The sequence below is a fragment of the Condylostylus longicornis genome, unplaced genomic scaffold, assembly GCF_029603195.1.
Source record: "Condylostylus longicornis isolate FDR11 unplaced genomic scaffold, ASM2960319v2 ptg000028l, whole genome shotgun sequence".
In the NCBI taxonomy this organism is placed as follows: Eukaryota; Metazoa; Arthropoda; class Insecta; order Diptera; family Dolichopodidae; genus Condylostylus; species Condylostylus longicornis.
In genome coordinates this window covers 3,272,772-3,295,255 of record NW_026577997.1, presented here as the reverse complement: position 1 = coordinate 3,295,255, position 22,484 = coordinate 3,272,772, and the positions used below count along the sequence as shown (strand labels likewise).

General features: G+C 25.6%; 1 long non-coding RNA gene across 1 annotated transcript in view; it reads left to right on the top strand.

Moving 5' to 3' along the window:
- The window catches only part of LOC129607639 (uncharacterized), a 182,976-nt gene that overhangs the window by 79,452 nt on the left and 81,040 nt on the right, over window positions 1-22,484 (top strand). The window contains exon 2 of the long non-coding RNA XR_008696828.1: window positions 7,043-7,094. This is a non-coding gene — a long non-coding RNA (uncharacterized LOC129607639). The remainder of the gene's footprint in view (window positions 1-7,042; window positions 7,095-22,484) is intronic.

The window sequence follows — 22,484 nt, the reverse complement described above, 5'->3', positions numbered from 1 at the left end:
ATAAAATTGTTAATATAAAAATTAAAGATGAGCTTTTTTTTTTATTTTCTCTCTTTTTAATTAATTTCTAATATCCTGGAATTTATCGGTAATTAAAACTGTTTTTAACAGAAATTTGTAAGCGAAATCTCCATGAATTGCCAATCAAAGTGTGTTTTTTGAAAAATGTTTGTAAAGAAAGAGTTTCAAAATTAAAGAAACAAATTTGAAAAGGTTGGGTCAATAGGCTGAAAAATTATTTTCTTAAATAATTTTTAAATTGAGAAACTTCATTCATTCCTTCCTTTTCCATGTCTTCTTTGGTTTCCCCACATTTGTTAGCCTTTGGAATTTTTATTCCAGAATTTGGTGTGATTCTGATGTTGGAAGACGGAATATTTCGCATAAAATTTTGAGACATTTGTTAACGAAGACTTGTATTTTTTGCATGCTAGCTCTGGACATCAATCATTAGTTTTTGGTCTTCACATCCAGTATCTTGGGCAGATGTGTTTGTTTCTTCAAAATATTCTCTCCATCTGCTCAATTAGTCTTGGTTTGATGTGAATAGACTGAAATTTTTACTCTTTATCGGTATTAATTTTGCGATGGTTCTTCTTGGGAAGAATATCAATTTTTTAATGAAAAAATATCAGTCGAACTTTAATTTATTCTGCGGCTATTTGAGTTTCTCTGACTTGTAGAATTTTCTCTTATCACTTCTTGCCAACTTTTTAATCCTGCTACATATTAACCTTTGTGAGTTTGTCAAGTTCACATAGTTGTTTTTTTTTTATGTCCTTTTTTTATTCAACAACATCCCATGTTTCATCTAAGATCAATTCTTTCTTCTCATGTATGATGGTTCCTAAGCTTTCTTTACCAACTTGGCGGTAGAAACTTTACGTTTGTTTTTGATTTCTATTCTGACATCTGTTGAGCTCTTGTTATATATGTGATAAGCTTGGCTTGTGAGCATAAAGCTTGTGAGTTATTTTGATTTAAGCTTATGAGTGTTAAGCTTAAATCAGAATCACAGCTCGTATCTCTTTTGCCTGCCAATTTAATTTTGCCTCACACCTGCTATTGATTTCACCTATCTTCGAACTATAAATATATGATCTGTCTGATTTTTTGCTCTGCCTCCCATGGATACCTATGTATGTTTATGTATTTCTTTGTGTGGAAATATTATAGCGGTTATCACTAGGACGTGTTGTACAGATATGTCTTTCAATATTTCTCCATTATTATTTCGTGTGACAGTGCGAGTCGCCCTTGATGAAATCGAAAAATTGGGTTGGTCACAAGTTAATAAAGCATTTGTTTTTCTCGTGTCCTCATTGTCTGCCATCGTATAAAAATTTTTACTTAGAATTTTTATGAACAGCCAAAATATTTTAATTTCTAAAGGGCGTTTGTTACTGCGAGTTCCAATGAAATTTTGTTTTGGAAAATTTCCATCAATTTTTCATACTTCCACAAAATATTTTCCGGACATAAATGTATGTACGAGTATATGCACGTTTGTTAATTATAATGTCCTTTTAGAAAATGAAATATTTTATTGTTGATTACTGTATAGAATTAAAAAAAAAAATGTTGAACATGACAAGTAAAATAACAATGGGAGCATATTCATATTAAAATTTTTATTAAAAAGAACAGAAAACCCAATTTGAATGAAACTAAACACACATTGATAATAGAGTTTGAGTCACAAAAAAATTCAATTGATTCCAATGAATTACTTTATGGATGTAGATCAAATTAATTTACATAAAAAGCAAAAATAATGAAAAATTAAAAAAAAAAACAAAAATTTTTAAAAGACTTTTTCATCTTTTTTGTTTTTTAGTACTAAAATTAATTTTTTAAATTTAAAAAACAAAAAGCAAAATAAAAAAATGTTTTGAAATAAAATATTCAAAAGAGGTTTGACTCCGATTTTGTCAAATTCATCAAGCACATTGTTATTATTATTATGTTTTACATATATAAATTTTATTTTTGACAAAAAAAGGTAGATTTTTAAATTTTAACGGAGGAGGGGGCGGAAGAGAGGAGGCATATAAAAAAAATCAAATTATATTTTTCACTTAGATTTTAATCAACTTAACGGAGACTTCAATATTTTATTTCTCTGAATTTCTTTTTGTAATTATTATAAAAAAAAGTGCTTTTTTAATATACAGTGTGTTGCAGAAATTTTGATGCCTAAGCTCTAAAATTTAATTTGTTAAACAGTTTGAAATTTGTTTAGCCAATTATAAGAGAAAATATGATTTGAAATCAAACGCTCAATATGAATAAGAAACTAAAACTTAAAACGTCCGTTTGTATGATTCGTTTACAAGATTTTCTGTAAATGAAATTACATTAACATTACTTCTTAACATGAAAGTTTAGTTTGTTCTATATAATCAGAAAGTTCATAGGAAAAATTTATATAATACTATTACTTACAGAGCTACTGTCTGCCAAGCCTTTCAACTTATTTGAATTCATTAGTGAAGTGAGTCCTAAGGGGTATTGTAGAATATATGCAACACCTATAGGGGGGTGCAATAGATCCTCATATGCAATTATTCTCATATGTATAATTTGCAATATATGGCACTGACATCATTGACTAATAATTTAAAAATACTATGCTTGTCTAAACCATAAAACTGATTTAAAGAATCAAATTTGATTCATGTTCAATTTTGCTCTTATTAAATATACATGCGTATCACAAATAAATCGAATATTTCTGTCTACTTCCAATAAAAGAGTGAGGATTCCAATAACTCCCGAATAGAGAAACAGGGTAGCTTTAAGAAATTAATAAATTGAAATTTTTTTAATAGCTTCAAATGAAAATTAATACATTAAGCCATTGCGGGCAATTTTTAAATTAAATTAGCTTAGCACTTGTGTTAAAATTCGTATTGAATACCCGAAATCGACCTTGACCTAAAATATATTTTATTTACTTCTTTAATAAACCTCGTAAAAAAAACTCAATTCGATCTCTTAATAAAAGAAGCCAAAATATTCTCTTTAAATTTCAGATATCTAATTAAATTTATTTATCTTTTTTTTTTTTGTTATTTTATTTAAGAATCTTTTCTCTTTATATTTTTTGATATCTTTATTATTTCCAATTTTTTTTTTTATATTGAATTTATCGAAATATAAAATTGATTGATTTTCAGAGCAAATTATTATTGTTTTTCATTTTTATTGTATAGAGAACGATTTTTGATCTTTAAGAAATCTTTTAAGATCCTTCTTATTAATAGAATAAATGCTTTAAGAATATAGTAAGAGTACAGTATGGCGTATATAGCTTTATCCTTTTGGAAATAAATAAAATTTTTTAGGGAAAGAATTGAATATTTTTGGTAGTTAAAGAATTTTTTCGTGGTAAAAACAAAAACAAGTAGAGAAGAACAATAAATAAACAAGAATTAGTAATGTACTTTTCTCTTTTGTCTTGTTTAATATGTAAAAGGATAATAGGGATAAATTGAAGATCTGAAATTTGAACTTAAATAAGGATATTTTTTGTTTTTCTTCTTTTGTCTTAGATTTTGTTATTTTGGTAAATTGATACCATTTTATTAGAAATATAGATAATAAAACAAAATATCCTTAAAAAAAACAAGAAAAATATTTTTTGCTGTTGTTTTCTTTGATTAACAAAATTCAATAACAAAAATATTATGTTTTTAAAATTAGAGTTATAGAATTTCCGTTCTTAGAAATTATAAACTTTGAAATCTTTGTAATAAGTTTTAAATTCGGAATAATTTATTGGGTGCGAACGTACCTAAATTTCAAATATTGAAAATGTATTACGAATATTTTGCTTCTCATTTCATATTGAATTCAACAAACAATAGACAGACTGAATAGACAGACTGAAAGGCTTAAAGATTTTAATCTCATTAGTTATTTTTAACCAAGAATTTATCATTCATTAAATATTTGTTTTGCTTTAAAGAAAGCTTTGAGGATTTACATTTTGTCTAAGAATGCAACTTGTTGTAATACTCGTAATAATCTTTTTTTTTTTTAAGAATAATCTTCTTGAAATTCTAAAATAATTCTCCGTCTGGAATACTACAATGGATTATGATATTGCCTATACTTTAAGGGATTGAATATGATTGATTTATACTTAAAATATAATAAAAATATGAATGGTATATCGCCTCCAGTAAATAAATTATTTCGTCGTTGTATAATTAATCCTTTTTCAATATAAAAATTTTTTATATAATTGAATATTTTGGTAAATCTTTGGCTATCCAGTATTGATAAATATTTTAATAAAATATTTAATTTATGTAATGCTTTATAAAGCATTAAAATTTAATAATTGTGAAAAATAAAAGAAATTTTTTATTGAAGAGGGGCTAAAATGGCAGATAATAGAAAAACCATAGAGAATTAATCAAAATACTAAAGCAATTGCTTGGAAATGCGAATGATGTGCATTTAAAAGTTGAAGATATTTGAATAAAAAATTGTTGAAACCTTGTAGCGATGACAAGAATATTGATTTGATACGGTCGTGGACCTTTCTCTTACTACTACTACTGGTACTACATATAAATATTATATGACATTAAAGTACATCAATCCTAAAACATGAAAAACACTAAAATTAATAATGTAAAAATCTACGACTTCTACATTTTATTGTATAAGCAGTAAATAAAGGTGAGAGCCGCAATTTTAACTAATTTTTAAAAAATTTAAAGACTTACAATACTTTCATATTATTCATTCAATATTTAAGATACATTCCGCAAAAAACTAATAAATAGGACAAGACATGTTGCACAATACTTTTCTTTCGAAAGGTCTTTCTTTCCAAAGAACCTAAAAAGGGACAACAAAGAAGATGCATTTAAAAATAACGTTGATACTTACCTATTTATTTAAAGAAAGTATTTCTGAAATTCCTTTTTTTGTCCATATCTTCTGTTTTCATTATTATAATCCTTCCGTTCCTTCAATTTTTAATAAATAATTGCAATGCATTGCTTCTGATCTGATATTTCTTAATAATTTAAATATTATTTTATAGCATTGTAAAAATAAAAGAAAATATTTGTATATTTTAAAAATTTAATTTTTTGATGTTGACAAGTTGAAACATGAATAAATTATGAAAAATATGTGCTGCTATGACCAAGTACTTTTCAGCAACATTTTCAGCAACATTTCGAAAATACACAATCAACAACATTTAAATAAAATTTGCAACATTCAACTAAGTATGTGCTTTAACAATAAATCTTACACAAATTTCCAATAATCATTGGATATGTTTCCAATTGTATGTTTGCGGCAATAACATGATTGTACTAATCATGAAAATACGATATGGTGTAATTATTATTCACCACAATAGTACATTGTTATATGTTTTATATTGTTAGTACTTTTTAATCAATACAATGAAAGCTGATAAGCAATATTGCAATCAATAACTAGTACGCCTATACAGACTGGTCCAAAAAGGTATGCATACATATGTCAAAACAAAGTATATCACTTGTTAGAGGCCTTTAAAACCATGAAAGATTTTGCAACGTTTGATGGCTTAAATTAAAGCTTAAGAAGCTCAGCAAAATTCTGTAAAAAATTTAAAGTTTCTAAAAATTTCATACAAAATTTTCTGAATCAACAAATACAAAATCGAAAAATTTCGAAAACTTTAGCAAAATTTCAAATAAGAAATAATTTTCATTGCTTCAAATATCACAAAAATTTTCACCTTGTATGCAAATTATATAATCATGATTACATGCTTTTAAAATATAAATTTTGAAGACAGTACCTAATAATAAAAGGATAATAATAATTTTTTTAATAAAGATTCATAGTTAATTATAAATGAAATTATGCTATTTTGTTATAATGGAATATTTTCTTCATAAAAACATTAATTAAAATATTATAATTTAAATACAAAATTAAGTAATTAAATTCTGTTTCTGGTTGTGCTTTAAAATTATTAAAGAAATATTAAAAGAAAATTATTATAAATAGAAGATTTTTATAATAAAAGTGAATTTGTAATTATCGTACAAGTTTTTAAACAGATTTAGAATTAGTTGTAACAATTTGAATTTAAATAATATTACACAATGTTACATTGAAATATAAAGGCAAGTACCTACCTATATTATGGAGAACTTGTAATTATCATGATTTCTTGAAAATTGCCATGATTGCTATGAATAAGCGTATATAAAATATGTAAATGGTACTGAAAAATAAAATTAGGATGTATTTCGAATTATTCTTTGACTGTTTGCCACATTTATTATATAAATTTGAACTATTAATCTTACTTAAAATAGTTAAATGTGGAAATATTGAATTTCTCAAAGATTTAAGAGCTTGCTGTGCTTGTAAAATTTTAATCACCATGACCTATCTGCCCCCTTGCCGATATATCAATTCCATTCTGTGTCCTACTGTGGCCTACTATCTGGTGCTACATTTATTTGACACTATGTTTATTGAATATGGCAAATTTCAAAATTTTAAGTTTTGGAAAATAAAATTTAACAATATATTTATTTACATTTATTTTGCTTAATCAACTAAATTTTTATAATCAATAATTATAATGGTTATGTCGGTTCACAATAATTGTAAAATTTATGCTTTATTTACAATTTGTTTCGCTTCCCGTTTCTCTATATACGAGTAACAAGTGAAATGGTTTGCTGAGTAGGAACAATGTTTAAATCTTAAACTATACCATGCAAGTAAAAATCTTCTGCATTTAAAATAGGCATTTATAAATATTATAGGGGGCCATCTTTGTATACCAGAAGATAACTATGTATGATTTTCTAACTCTTAAAGATATTTTTCTTAAAAACATTTTCAAATGAATGTTTTGTTATAACAAGAAAAAGAAAATTATTTAATCATTTTTATTCCTTATTAAATTTTAATATCAATTTTCTTTAGCCATAATATTTTGGTTAGAAATATTGTTAATCCTTGAAACATTTATTTATTTATTTTTTTTTTCTTTTATCTATAGGAACCCGCCATCAATTTAAATACCTTTGACTGTCACGCATCATAACCTTTAGGTAAGTTATTTAATTTATTTATTTATTTATTTTTTTATTATACTGAAAAGCAAAAAAAAAAATTGCTTTAGGCATTTTCATGTAAAATTAATGTATGTAAATAAAATGTATGTGTACGAGTATGTGAAGAGATGATGTTCAAATTGTGTGTGCAAGGTTTAGGTTGACATACATATGAACCAGTTCAAAATACAAATTCATAAGCTATCAACACATAGGTACTCATACTCCCAGTGTTACTCGCACATCTATAATTTTATTTTCATTCTCTTGTTTTTGATTTTTCAAGAATATTTTGTGTGTTTTCTTTTTTTTTTTGGTTTTGCGATATAACAAGGATCCTTGTATCAATTTCATAATTTTTTTAACTGTTATAATAAATAAAGCAAAAATTTTTATAATATATTCGAATCAAGGTAATGTATTGCAACGTAGTACAATTTCCCTAGCGCTATTTTACGGCATACTTTCAGGAGGGAATGCAAAATTCAAAGAAATCTTAACTCCAAAGCTCGAGTTCAACGGCGAATTGAGTTAGTAAACGAGAACTATTATGACATTTACAATATGTATGTATATTATTTGAGAAAATATGATATACGCGATTTTTTCACAGTGAGTTGCTACAAATATTATTTTAGAGCAAGGGGGAAGAAAAGAGGAATGTTCCTTTAAGGAGAGGAGAGAAGTTTAAAATATTGTTCTAAGGAAGTAGGTTTTTGATTAAGATCAAAGTTCAATTTTCTCTCTCAATGTGTAACGGTTTTGTGAACAGATTTACAAACTTTGTATAACTAATAAGCACATTTTTTCTTAATATTGTTTAGAATCTACTAAAATAATAACAGTAGTCAACACGAATTCAAACAAATTGATGGTATATAGGCATAAAATTTTTTATCCTAAATCAGATTGTACGATACGAATGGGATGATTGTATTGTATTGTGTATATTGGTACGTGTATTTCTTACGGTATTCGTGTACGTAATATATAAATGAATAGAAACATAAATTTATTGATTTTATTAAAACAGTTGACTTTTATATGCTTAGGCATAGGTAGAAACATTCATTTTTTACTTTTATTATAATTTTATTTTTGAATATGCCGAAAACTATTATAGTACTTGTATATCGAAATATCGAAAACAATAATTGAAATAGAAATAAAATTTAGAGGTTATGAAGGAAATATCTGGAATATAAAAATATTAAAAGGGGAAATTGTATTGATTTTTGATGTAAAGGTTTTGACTTTTTTGTATGAAAGTCAAATTTATTAAAGAATATTTTCTGTATGAATTGATAAAATTAATATTATTACCATGGTAATTCCAAACTGTTGGGGCTAAAGATATCCAAGTGGATTGACTATTAAGTTGGCTACTTTATATTTACGGTTTAAAAACTTTTTACAGTCAAATGAGTCATTTTCAATTTTTATGTAAGAAAAAGGGAAAATTTATAATTATAACCTTGGAAGATAGTTGAATCAACATCATAAAGATTTTCATGTGTACTAATTTTAAATAAAGACAAAAAATTATAAAAAAAAAAATATGACTTTCTTGTTTTTTATATTCTACTCCTTCCGTATTCATATTTGATTCATTAAATTCATTCAAGTTTTATGAGGCAGTTTGATGCATATGATGCAATTTCAAAGAAAATTATATAAAATGAAATTACGAATAATAAAAAATCAAAAGATTTCCTTTTTTTTATTCTATAATTAATTAAATTTCCTGTACGGTAGACTGAAGGGAAGAAAATTACTTCATAACATATTCTGGATTAAATATAACTGACGATCTCGTTTTAGGTGCATGTGATGGAAGACGTTACAGCAACCAATTCAAGTATATAACACATGTTATAGTGTACGAACCGTAAGCTTGTGCTGGTTGATTTATTTGAAAAGAAAATTCACTAAAAGCTCCTGAAAATATGTTGATTATTATTTTACTGTTTGTCGAAAGGCGAGATATAATTAAAGCATATAATTATAATTCAAAGTTTCCGCGACTTTAATTCATATTATATAATTATAATCTGGAAAATCTCTGGAAGTTTTAGGAAGCTAACACGTATAAATTTTAGAAATGTAGATTGGGATTCGATCTACAAAGCTCCGAATGTTCTTTGTTCATAAATGGGATGTAGACCAAAACGCAAATCTAACATCAATTTGATTTATTCAATAGTATAATTTCAATTACTAAATAACTCAATATATAGTTTCAATCTCATTTCCTCAAAATTTTCGTAGAATAACGTACCTATAAAATATATGAGCAATATAACATCAAAAATTTTATGTTACCTTTGTCGAGGTCCTCATTTTCTACCTTGATTTCATTTCTTTTACGAGCGTTACATGATGTTATAAAAGAGAAAAAAAAAATTAATTACTTTCTTTCTTTAATATTAAAAAAAAGATTTTCTACAAAATATATGAAAAATATAGAATTAATTAAAATATAAGAAAAACTTCATCTTCCTTAAAGAATATTTTTTGTACTGATATTCTACTACTACGAGTACTACTCAATAAGCATTCTGCTCTCTAAAACTTTGAATAATTTTTATATATAATTTTTAATATTTCATATTAAATTTATTATAATCACCTTAAAATATTTAAACTTTATATTATATAAACCTTTAAATGCTACTGCAAATCATAATTAAAGTATATAAAAAAACCTTCATTATATAATATTGTTGGCGGCTATTTAGCCTATCTACACATAGGTATAAATATATAGTAAAAATGTCTGTATGAATCAAGGATAATAACATTAAATTAACAGACATTTATGTGCATAGCAAATTAGCACAAAAAAAAAAAACCTTAACACTAATGAGCCATAATTTCAGTTTTCATGTGCACATAAAAAAGTACTTTTTTTTATTGTGTATACATTCCAAGATAACCGATATATTTTTGGGTATATATACAAACATCTATAAACAATAGTACACATGAGAAATTCAAATAAGAATTAGAAGAGGGGAGAAACAAGAGAATTTTATAAATTATAATAAAAATTTGTGTTTAATTAATCTTTTGCGTGAACAGAGAAAGAAAAATTCTCATCTTTGCATTTAAAAGAAAACCAACAAACACCATAAGAGCCACAAAACATCTTTTATTACTTTTTGCATAATAAATTTTACCATTACAATCTACTTTGGTTTTATACTAAAAATACACGTTTTTCTATTATGTCGTTGTGATTTTCTGCATAACATCCTTCCAAAAATTTTAGTTGTTATATTGTGGTTATATAAACTATGGTATATAGCAATAGTAGAAAGTATTAGTAATTGTTAACTGGAACTTTTGCTTTTATAAGAACCACCAAAAATGATAGTAAAACTCTTTCTTAATGCAAAATTTCATAAAATTAGATTTTGTAAATATGCACACATACTCACTTTTATGTAATAATTATTAATATAATGATAACTCAAGGATAATGAGTAATATAATAAAAAATTTCTTTAAATATTACTAAAACAGGAAATTAAATCTTTGAATTTATTAAAAAATAGGTACAGACTAATTAATTTTGGCTCATTTATTAATAAAACCACTTTATACATACATTTTTTATAGTCAGCCGACAATTAAGCCGGTTTATTTGCATCAAATTAAGTAAGTCTCTTTCTGCAATTCGCCAACAGAAAAGTATGAATAGACTAACGGATGTTTTACCAAAAAATGGCTCCAGTCTAAAGTTTTATGATCTATTTTTTTGTGATATTAATGGGTGATATATGAATTCTCTTCATAATTGGTGATTTTCAATATGATCCAACATCATTAAAACTTCGAATTTGATATGGACAACTTTGGTTATTTATTCCGAAGTAATTTTGAACACCGGGACTAAAAGGGATGAATAGCTTGAATACTATGGCGTCGAACTGAGTGTTGAAATTAACCTCACCAGGGATCAGTCAAATTAAGTCATCAACTGCATAAGTTAATTAGAGAGTAACCACCGATTAGAAATGAAAACTTAGTCTTGAGGATAATGAGGCTGCGGAGCACGTTCTTTGCGACTTTAAAATAAATACTGCAAGACAGGAGATTGGTAGAACTGCAAAAGCGGATGTAGTACTTTTACTCGCGAATATAGAAAAGATTTCTTATCAGAACTTTCAACTAAAAATTCATTTATACAATAAATGCGTAAAAAGAAATACCGAATACAAAAAAATATTTTTTAATAAAAAACCATTTAGAACACTTCAATTATAGTTTTTATTTTGTTTAATTTCTTATGAAGAACGCATGTTGTAAAAAATTTAGACATCTTGACTTAAATTATGGTAATACGAGTATAATAAATTTTGAGAATAACCTAAACTTAAAACGCCTTCTGATTTATAAAATTATTTAGAGGAATCTACAAAATATTTGCATATGTAGGACAAAATTATTATACAATTATATATTGTATAAAATAGAGTGTGTTCATAAATTTTGAGAGAAAGAGAAAGAAAATGATTAAATATTTTATTTTTGTAACAATTAGAACAAGGATTTTCTCATCTTCTTTTTCATATTCTCTTTATTCTATATATATAACATTATTCGCACACTAATTCTCACAATTTTCTTAATATTTATCACCTCCACCACTAGTAGTATATATTTAAACTTCAGTAAGTATGAGTTACATAGTTAACGGGTACTGTGGTGAAGTAGATTATGGTGTGTCAAATATTTTTTTGTTAAATTATTTTAATTGCAGAACATAAAGTATGTTGAAAAGTTTATTATTTATGTGCCTGTTTGCTAATAAAATAAAGATTTTTGTATGAGTAATTCCTGTATATTTTATGTGCATGGAAAATATTGTGGAAAAGGTGAAAATGTTTTCAGTTTTTATGGAAACGCGTGTAACTTTTTCATGATGTGTAAACTCATAGTTTGAGAGGTATTTATATTGTAGATGTGTGTGTGCTTGCATGTGTATAAGTGATATTTTCTTCGAATTTTGTTATTCTTTCAGGTTGAAATGTTTACGTTCGTTTTTAAAACGCTTGAATCTTCAGTTTTGAGGAGAAAATAATAAGAATTCAAGCATATTCTTCCTAATTAAATGTTATTATTAAATACATTGTAAACGACAGCGTTGACAACAGACGACTATAATTACCACGACAGTAAAAAAAAGTTATTATCATAATAAAAGCAATTTTTTTATTAATTTGCTTACTGTCCCCCTTATTAAGAAAAATACTTGAAATATTTTTTGAATGAATTCATTTTATATTTTTTTAATTTTGCATTTGAAATTTAAATGAGGTTTTATTTTTTTTATTTAATTTTCGGATTTTTAATTATATTTGACCATAAAAATAGAATCCTTTTTTTTGTGAATGGAAATTACTTAATTTTCAATGGAAATTTTTAATTATGAGGTTACTTTTAAATTAATTATTAAAAAAAATGAATGATGGTAAAAACTTATGAAAATGAATAATTTTTGTTTTTGTATAAAATGCTCTATTAAAATTTTGAATGGTCCTTGATTTTTTATTTTATTTTTTAAAATATTTTACGCATTTATTTAAAATAAATTTAGATCGTGCATGTATGAATGAGAATTTGGAATGAAAATATATACAAGAAGTTTTTAATAATCGAAAACACAATTTCAAGCACACAAGCAATGGTGTACTGGGTGTTTCAACCTTATCACAACCAATAGTACCAAATTTATGTTGGTTCTTTATAAAATGAGTTTTTCGAGTGCCTGGTATATTTCGGCATAAAAGACAACAAATAGACGGACGGATTTTATAGCTAATAACGAAATTCTGGAGTTTTTTGATCTACTCTTTTGTGATATTCATGGATGATATATAAGATCTTTTCATTATAAGCGATTTTCAATATGATCCAGCATAATTTAGGCTTCCAATTCGATATGAGACACTTGAGATTGCTTATCCGGAATCAATTTTTAAAATCAGGATCAAAACAGATAAGTATTTTGACGAATTTAATACTGAAATTTATCTCACCACGGATCGCTGTAAATTCAATTATCATTTACATAAGTTAAATTGAAAACAACCATTGAACCACTTATCATTCAAGAGAGATATGCGTCTTTGAAACTTATAACACAGAAATTCGAGTTTCAGAAACATAAATTTTGATTAGATTAAATAAGATTATATTATTTTAAGAATTTTGCGAGGATCGATTTCCAGCTATTTATCAAAACAAACTTTTCTACACTCTTATTTCAAAAATTTTGTGAACTCTAATAGGGAACTCCAAAGAACGGATTTTAAAATTAATTTTATTTTTTTAATACAAATTATTTTGCTATTCATTGAAATCCAATTGTCTAAATTTTGGAATTTTCGGTACTAATCCAATAATGTGTGCCAAGCAATTTTCATTGATAGTATTTAACTAATATATTTTTCAGTTCTCCCTCCTATTTAGAACTTAACTCAAGGATTTTTTTTGCAAAATTAATATTTACATACAAAATATATGGACACAAAATTTTAATTATTATTTACGTAAGAGCCTTAATTATTTATAATAAAAAAAATATGCCAATTAAATTAAATTTTATATTTTTATACCTTTATATCAAAACTTTATTTTTAATATCAATTTAAACTACAATAAAATTATTGTGATCCTTTTTGAATTTAATTAAAAAAATATGCTCTTGAAATAATTTTACTATCCTTTTCGAATTTTGGCAATAAAAAATATTTTAAATTTTTTACCTTTTGAAATTTTTTAAAATATTGTTATGAGAATAGCTAGATAATGAAATTATTGTTGTGAATATTAATTTTATACAAGAATGTCCTTGATTATTAAGTGTTTTTTTTTTGGTAAATTATTTTCTGAATTTATAATATTATTAGTTTCTGAAAAATTGAATATTTTAGATATATAGGTGTGAATAAGATTAAATTTAAATTCGGTTTTTATTGAGTCTTCGCAGATTCTATTTAAAATTGAGTTATACAGGAAGAAATATTAAAAAATTCACCCCAAAATTTCAGAAAATTTAAAGGTAGATGCTGAAAAATTTACATATAATTTGAATTTGAACATAATCTTCCCGAAGTCTCCTTGAAATTTGTATGCTTGTTTTATTCTGAAGCATCTGTATGTACAAGTCAAGCATAAAATTTTTGCATAAATAATATTTTTTTAAATGCATATAACATAAAGAACGAAAAGAGAAGTATAATAACTTTGGACAGGATCTTTTATCTATCCAATTATCTTCTTCAAATATAATTTCATTGTTTTCTTATCATTCAAATGCAATTTCCCATATAATAAGAATAATGCACACATTTTTAATTAAAAATTATATAATAAAGACAATTAAATTTCTCTTGTTAATGTAATAAAATGGCGTTAATCGGAATTATATAATCTGAACTTTATTAAAATATTAAAAATTGTGACGGTTTCGTGTATTTTGAAAGCGATTTTAGATAGTTATTAATATAAACTGCTTGCTAGGGGCATTGGGATCTTGAACTTGGTGGTTTACCGTTTTGATAATATATAAACATCTACATATTAAAAATCTAAAAAAATTGCATACTTTTTGGGGCAGAATCTAAAAAAATTTATATCTTACGTTTATGGGTTTTGTTAGAGAGTACCCAAACCAGTTCTACTGTTAAGCTACTTATTCCATATAGTTTTCAGTAAGAACATTCGGTATATTATTTTCAAGCATTTATTTATGATAACTTGTAGCTTCTGGTTGGTTGGTTTTGCTGACATTCAGAATAGATTTTACATAAGACCGCAATATTTTGGATAGTTGATTGCTTTCCGATTTTGATTTTAATCTTGATCTTCTTGGTGCTTTTGTCTTCTTGAGCCTATTTTCTATATCTTCTTTATCGTTCTCTTCTTCTGGTATTATTACGCTGCTCAAGAAGCAAAAACTGCTCTATTTTGTGGTTACTTTGCTTTAGCCTCCCTGCGCGTCTATTGTTTATCCTCAACGCCTTCTGTTGCTGTAATATCGCTACTATAATCCAGATACTTAAACTATTGGACACGTTTTGTAGTATGTTTTCAAGCAAATTTATTATTGTAACTTCATCACAATACGATAATGATGTTTACAACATATCAATCAAAATGAATTCAAAACAATTGACTGAACATTAAATTAATACAAAAAAAAACATCCTGCAAAAATTTATCCTTGAAAATTTTGCTAACTAAAAACATATTATATAATGTACGCGTATTAAATTTAAAAAATAAATAAATGAAAAGTGAAAATTTTAATATCTGGGTCAGAAAAAACCAAAAATAAAAAATTAACAAAACAAATAATGTAGATTATTTTTGTTTTTGTTGTTTTTTTTTTTTTAATTTTTTTTGCAAACTTCCATTTTATTCCGCAAACATAATATTTTTTACATAATTGAAGGCGGTCGTTGAATTTATAACTTTGTATAACCTACGTTATTTGGAATTAAATGTACACATAATTGAATTTCATGGTAATTAACATTACATGTTGCGTGTAGTATAAGGATGTCACTGTTATTTAAATTAACCACTTATTTTAGCCCGAATTAATTTACATGCAGATTCAATTGTTTTACTTTTCATTTTATTTTTCGCTGTTATACTCTTACACGTAATGGTTTTTACTTGCTTTTTAGATAACATAAAATTTTGTATAAAAGTTTATTTATTATTTATTTGGACATATGTTTTTCTTTTATTTTAGATATAAAATTCCGAACTTAGCAATTTTAACGCCCACCAAATTTTTTTTCACAAATTTTTTAATTTACATTTTCGAATGTGACTATGAATTTGGATTTTTCGAATGTAATTATGAATTTGGAAATTAACTAATTTTCATATATGTCACTAAAAATTTTTTTTGCAAAATTTTGAACCTAAAAGTATGCTTTCTTTTCCATTTGAAATCTGAACTAACAGAAATTATTAGTTAGAAAGAATATGGCATCAAATGTTGAGATATGCGATACAAGGCAATTTTATAATGTAATGGAGTCTATTGCGAGTTAGTAACAATATTTTCAGACAGTCTTTTTGCTCTCAATACAATAAAAATTTTTATTACTAGACCAGCATTTCATTCAGCAAATCATTTCGGCAATTCGCATTATTATTTTGTCTTACAGTAAAAGATTTGAAATAGTATCGATATCAGGTCATTGTTACATAGGTGGCAATTTGCGGATATATAGGCCGGGTCTGCTATAGGTAGTCCTAGTTTCAGCTCTGTTTATTTTCGGTCAAAGGAATAGAAATTAGGAATTATGTAGAGAAACTCCGCCGGGGTATAACATATCGATAGAAGTAATAATTTGCAGATTGGGCCTATGTCCTACACTGCTCACAAAAAAGTACTTTTTGCAGTTTTTTGGCAATATTTTGAATTATGAGCATATTTTTTTGGAACATTCTGTTACGACGTATTTTTTGGAGCCCTGTTCCAAGGATTTAGTTGAATCTAATCGAATTCTTTTCACGTCCTTTAAAGTATCATTCCTTCTGAGCTCAAAAACGTAAAAGTTATTCACTTTTAATCCGTAATAAATGAATTTTCATCGTATTATTCAATTTTATCATCGTTTCAACATAAAAATTTATTTGAATTACTTTTGGAGTTAAGCATAGTTTTTTTTCTGACTACATTAATGGAATGTTTGCGTGTCAAATAGTTGTTTTTTATTTTTTACAACTTTTCGGGTTTTCTCTTCTTTTCTTTTCGTTATTCAATTATATTTTTTTTTTGCTCCTTTTTAACAAAATGTCACTAACATTTTACTACTTATTAATAACAACAATTTACATTTCCCGTCCCATTAGTATAGGTTTTTTTTTTCTTTCAATTTAAATAGTTTGGTTTTTGTTTTTGATGGAATTTTGCTTTTTTTTTATGTAAGTAAAAATTCAGTAGTAGGAGGGTAGTTTTTGTATAATAAATAAGTGTCACTGAAGTAATATGTGCAAAAGCTGAACTATAAGTTATAAACTAGAACTGTGGGTGAGGCAAATATTAGTTTTAGTACCAATTTTTTTAGTTTTAACGGAACTGTGGTGAACTATGAATTTTACAAAATTTTACTCGCACCATGTACTGTTAAGTGTTGATAAAGTGTAGTGTACTACACTTTATCAAATTATTCAACAGTAGGACTTGTATAAAATTAAAATTTCATATAAGATTGAAATTTTATCAGGTGGGATCTAACGACATCAAGTGGTACACTGTTAGACAAAGACCTATACTGGACGGGGTGGGAGTATTTAGGTCAAGAACCAAATTCTTCGAACCTATGGTTCAAATTGTTTCAGGCCGAGGTGAACGATCCAACCTTGAAAGCGGATATAGGAGACAACAAATAATAATAATGACGAATAGTTGGGCTGTCATTGGAGCGCTGAACTAATTTTTTGTATCCTCTGCGGTAGTGTGAAGCTGTAGTATGAAGCGGCTAACACATTCTTCATAACTGTATAGAACTCTTACCAGTAATTTAATTTTGTTAACGTTTTTAAGTATTGTAATGTTTTTTTTTCGAAATTTCGCCCTTTAATATGACTTAATTTCCTGGACAATTTCCGGTATTATTTCGTTAAAAATTCTTGTATTCTTTTAATAATATTTTAACATTTGTTTTTTGTTTTGCTTTTTCATTATCTTGGTTTTTATGTATATGAAGACGGATTATAATAATTTCAATTTATTGTACAATTTTAAAAGGAAAAGGAAAACAACATTTATATTTTTCCTTAACAATTTCATTGCATAACAAAATTTTTCTTATCAAATTTAAATGATTTGCTTGGGGTTTGTTGCCTTATGGTTGTTACCCTATTTGAAATGGGTGAGGAAAATTTAATTTATGGCAGTTTTTTGTTAAAAATAATATTTGAAATTGAATTTGGTTTGAAATATAAAATTATGAATTCGATTGTCGTATAGAAATTATTTAAATAATTTCCGCAATGAGTGCGAAAAGTTTGCGAAAAACAGTAACCCGTCAAAGTGCCAACCGCAATATTGAGATTCCGCTGCTCAAGAGATTTCTCATTTTTGCACCATTCCTCTTTCGCCCTAGGGCGGTTGTCATTGTTATAGCAATGCCCGCCATCACAAAGCAAGTTCCCGTTCGTTTAAGTTACCTCATCTATAAGGTTTTTCAACTGCCCAAGTGGAAAAGCAATGACTCAAGCTGTAATTCAAGTTTTTATCAAATCAGTCACTAAATGATTTAAATTTTTTACTAGTGTTTCAGTGTTTTCTCTTTTAATTTTTCATAACCAACGTTTTTTAGCCATAATTAATGTTAAATTTTAAGATACATATTAGATATGTATAATTATAAAAAAAAAAAATTTTTTTGTTTTTGGCTATAGTTTTGAAATTTGCACCATTCTTAATTTATTCAAAACTAAAAATTATCACTTTCCGAGCACTGAAACACTGTAATTTTAATTGAACCTGAATACAGTCCCAAAATCTAAAAATACAGGAGGTTGTGTGAAACCGTATGGTATTAGTCATACAACTTTGATATTGTGTGGTGCTTATTATTAGTTCGCACTGTTATCAGAGAGGTCCACGGTGAAATTTAACTATTCTTGTTTCTAGTAAAAAATTTCATTGCATCTATTACTTATCTAACACATATTCACCTTATTCATGTTAAGGTGAGTATATAAATGTACATTATAAGGGATTAAGATTAGTTGAAATACGAAAAAAACTACTTTTTATTTTTTTAATTTGATTAATTTTTAATATTTGCTATTCTATATTTTTAATTCTACTCTATGTGGTTTTTTATAATCTAGTTGATTAATTTTTGAAAATACTTGCAATGTGTTGTACGAAAAAAAGTGTGGTTCATACATTATAATTATGCATGCATGCAGAAGAGCGATTAATAATTATTTTTGGGTTCTTTTTTAATATTTTAATAATATAACAGTAAAAATATGTTGAAGGTGTGGTGTGGTTACATAAATACATAAATAATAATGATAATAAGAATTAAATGAATTATAAAATTAAATAATAATCCTAATAGGAATTTACAATTTCAATTGGTATTAGAAACAATGGAATTTATTTTGAAAATTCAATTCGTTGGGAAAAATATAAAAAGGATTAACTAAGGGATTTAATCAGATTCTATTTAAAATTTGGAATTATTGGTTAAAAATGATAAAATTAGGTACTGTGGGTGAAAAAATTGTAAATGTAAAAATTGAGTTAATGAGTGTTTGCCGCGTTAGAAATCACATGGGAACAACCATAGTTTTTATGGGTGACTTCACTTTAAAGCTTATTAAAATAAAATTGATGTTAAATTGTTTTAAAATGAAAATCTTAAACTTTCTTTAATTTTGAATATTAATTTTTCATTATTAAATTTTTAATGAATATTTGAAGCAGAAAACAATTTCTTTTAAATTTTAATTACAAAAATATTCAATGAAATTTTTTTTATGGATAATGCAGACTAAATTATAATTTTAATCTAACCTTAAATAATTCTAAGAAATCTGAGAAAAAATTAAAGTATATAGACCAATGGAAAACATTTTTATTACCTTCTTTCCATATTTTTTGTTTTTCGACTTTTAATCAAATCAAAGTAGAAAAATCAAAACAAAAAAATGAGAAAAGCTTTAACCTTGAATTCTTGAAATTTATTTTTTAGAGAAAGATTTTTTTTTTTACTTTACCAAAAAATGGAAGATATATTTTCTTGATAGAGAAGTAATTTCATTTCCATATGTAAAGATTTCAATTTATAATTGTGTGATTGTATGTAAATTTAGGGTGTGTTCCATTCAAAATAGTTTGGCATTTTAGAGAATTCGGAATTTTGAGTGAAAACACGAAAATGCGTCTTTCTTAAACGCGATTTCATTAAAAATTCGTCCAAGCAATGAAATATGTCTGTCGTGAACGTAATTTAACACAAAATTCATTGAAATACAAAAAGGCGTCTGTCTAGAACGCGATTTCATTAAAAAATTTATCAAAACACGAAAATCCGTTTGCCTGGTACGCAATCTAATTAAATAAGTGTTTCTGGAACACAATTGATATGAATTACTTACTTTATGATATTGAGAACGACCTGTCAGAGCATATCGTCCTCAAAACACCATGTTTGAAGTTGTTATGGTCTCTTTTTGTAGAGTCGGTTCGGATATTTCCATTCCGATTTTTAGGAATTACTGATGAAAGTTAACTATATGCAAATTTTACAGACCAGAATCCTGGTAGATTTATTTTAACTAGAATTGATGGTGTCTACAAATATTTCGAATTGGATATTGTATTTTGCTGCTTGTTCTGGAGTACGTGTCTGCTTTTGTTGGAATTACTGTTGCAGATTAAGTTATGTTATTGAAATTATTCTTAGGGATGGGGATTTTAAATTTAATTATTGCTACCTAGAATAGACCAATTCATGTAAAATTAAAATTTATGCAAAATTCCTTTTGATCTTGAAATCAAATTTTTCCTATAAAGAAAATTTAGTTTTTTCGGCCTAGCCCATAACACAATTTAATTCAAAAATGGTGAAAATAAAAAATTACCAACTAGTTATAATCTATATAACTCTACTTGGTATTAAAAATTAAATTTCTTACTATTTTAAAATTAGTCACTGTAAACATAAGCATGTTTCATCTTTTATTGAAATGGTACAGCTACATTGAAAATTGTTGCACATTTTTATAATAATTTTTTTTTTCTATGTTTATGAGTTTCCTTCATACTTTTTTTCTTTTATTTTAAATATTTACCATTGGGAAATAATTTCATTACATATGTCACAAAAATAAAAAAATAAAAAAAATTACAAATCCTTGAACTTTCCGAAATAGATAACAGAAAGAATTCCCTAATGTTTTAATATTCCAAGTTCTTACTCTCTTATTAAACCCATTTTTATTTAAATTTTTTACATACCCACATGAATATGTATATATATGTGTTGTATATCTCAATGTGTATACAATTAAATAGTAAAAAAGAGAGTAAGTACTTTCATTGAGCATTTCATATTATTGTTAAAAAGAGAAAGAATATGTCCATTCCCTCGTTCACAAAATATTAAAGAATTATTTTTTAAAAATAATTTCAAAAATTATTTTTTGACATTTTTTATAAAAGTCTCATATCTATTAAACATATTACACTTACATATAAGAAAAAGTTTGACATTAGTTTTTAAATATTTAAAAATTAAAATGTCAAGAAAATTTTGAAATGTTTTCATATATTTTTATGTTGTCATTTTGAAAAAAAAAATGTCATATTGTTTTATAACTGTCATTAATGTATTTGATAGTGTCTTGCATTATGGTTATGGAAGTTTCTCTTTTCAATTATTAAAAATGGTATTGTTAGTACAAACATAATGGCTTTCATACTGAAAAAAAACACAATCATTCTCTTACTAACATTTTTGACATAATAAAAATTTTAATACTTTTAATTCGACCAACATCTGTTCAAAATATGAATATTAAAATTTAAAGTTATGGTTATGTAGAACTTTATTTTTTAATTAAAATTCCTATTGCTTATAGCAATCAAAATTGTATTCGTAATAAACTTAATTTACGCCTAGTTTTATTTATAAGTAAATTTGCCTTTAACAATCACTTGAAAATTTTGAAATTTGGAAACAAGTTCATATTTTAAAATATATTTCGGAAAATAGACGTGACACACGTACCTTTGTTTTAATCGCCAAATTCTCACTTCATTAATTTAGCCTTCTTTATCACTACCTCCTAAAACTTTGTATTGTAAGATAATTACGTTGATGAAAAATTGCCGCCCAATTTTTCTCAATCACTAGTTTATGTTTTTCGAAAATTATTACAAAATATTCGGTCTGGGAAATTTTTAGAGTAGAGTGTCGCCAAAATAATCACTTCTAAAAATTAGGTCAAAATCAAATTTTTTTTTTCTCACTTTAATGAAATTGTGATTTTTAACGCATCGTTAAACATTTTCATGATTTTATCAATCATTTTTTTTTTTTGATGAAAATATCCTTTTTATTGATGAGAAAAAATATCCTTTTATAAATTCAATTTTAATAATTCTATTATTTTGCTTTTATTTTTGTGTCAACAAAAAAAAAATTTCCACAAACTGTGTGATTTTATTTTTTCCTTAAATTTAATTTTTTTATTTTTTTTTGTGTTCTAAAATAAAAAATATAAAACAAATTATCAAATTATCCTTCAATTTCATTTTCTCCACCTCTCTCTCTCTCTCTATCTCTCAATTCGCATTAAATTTATCAACACACAATTATTATACAA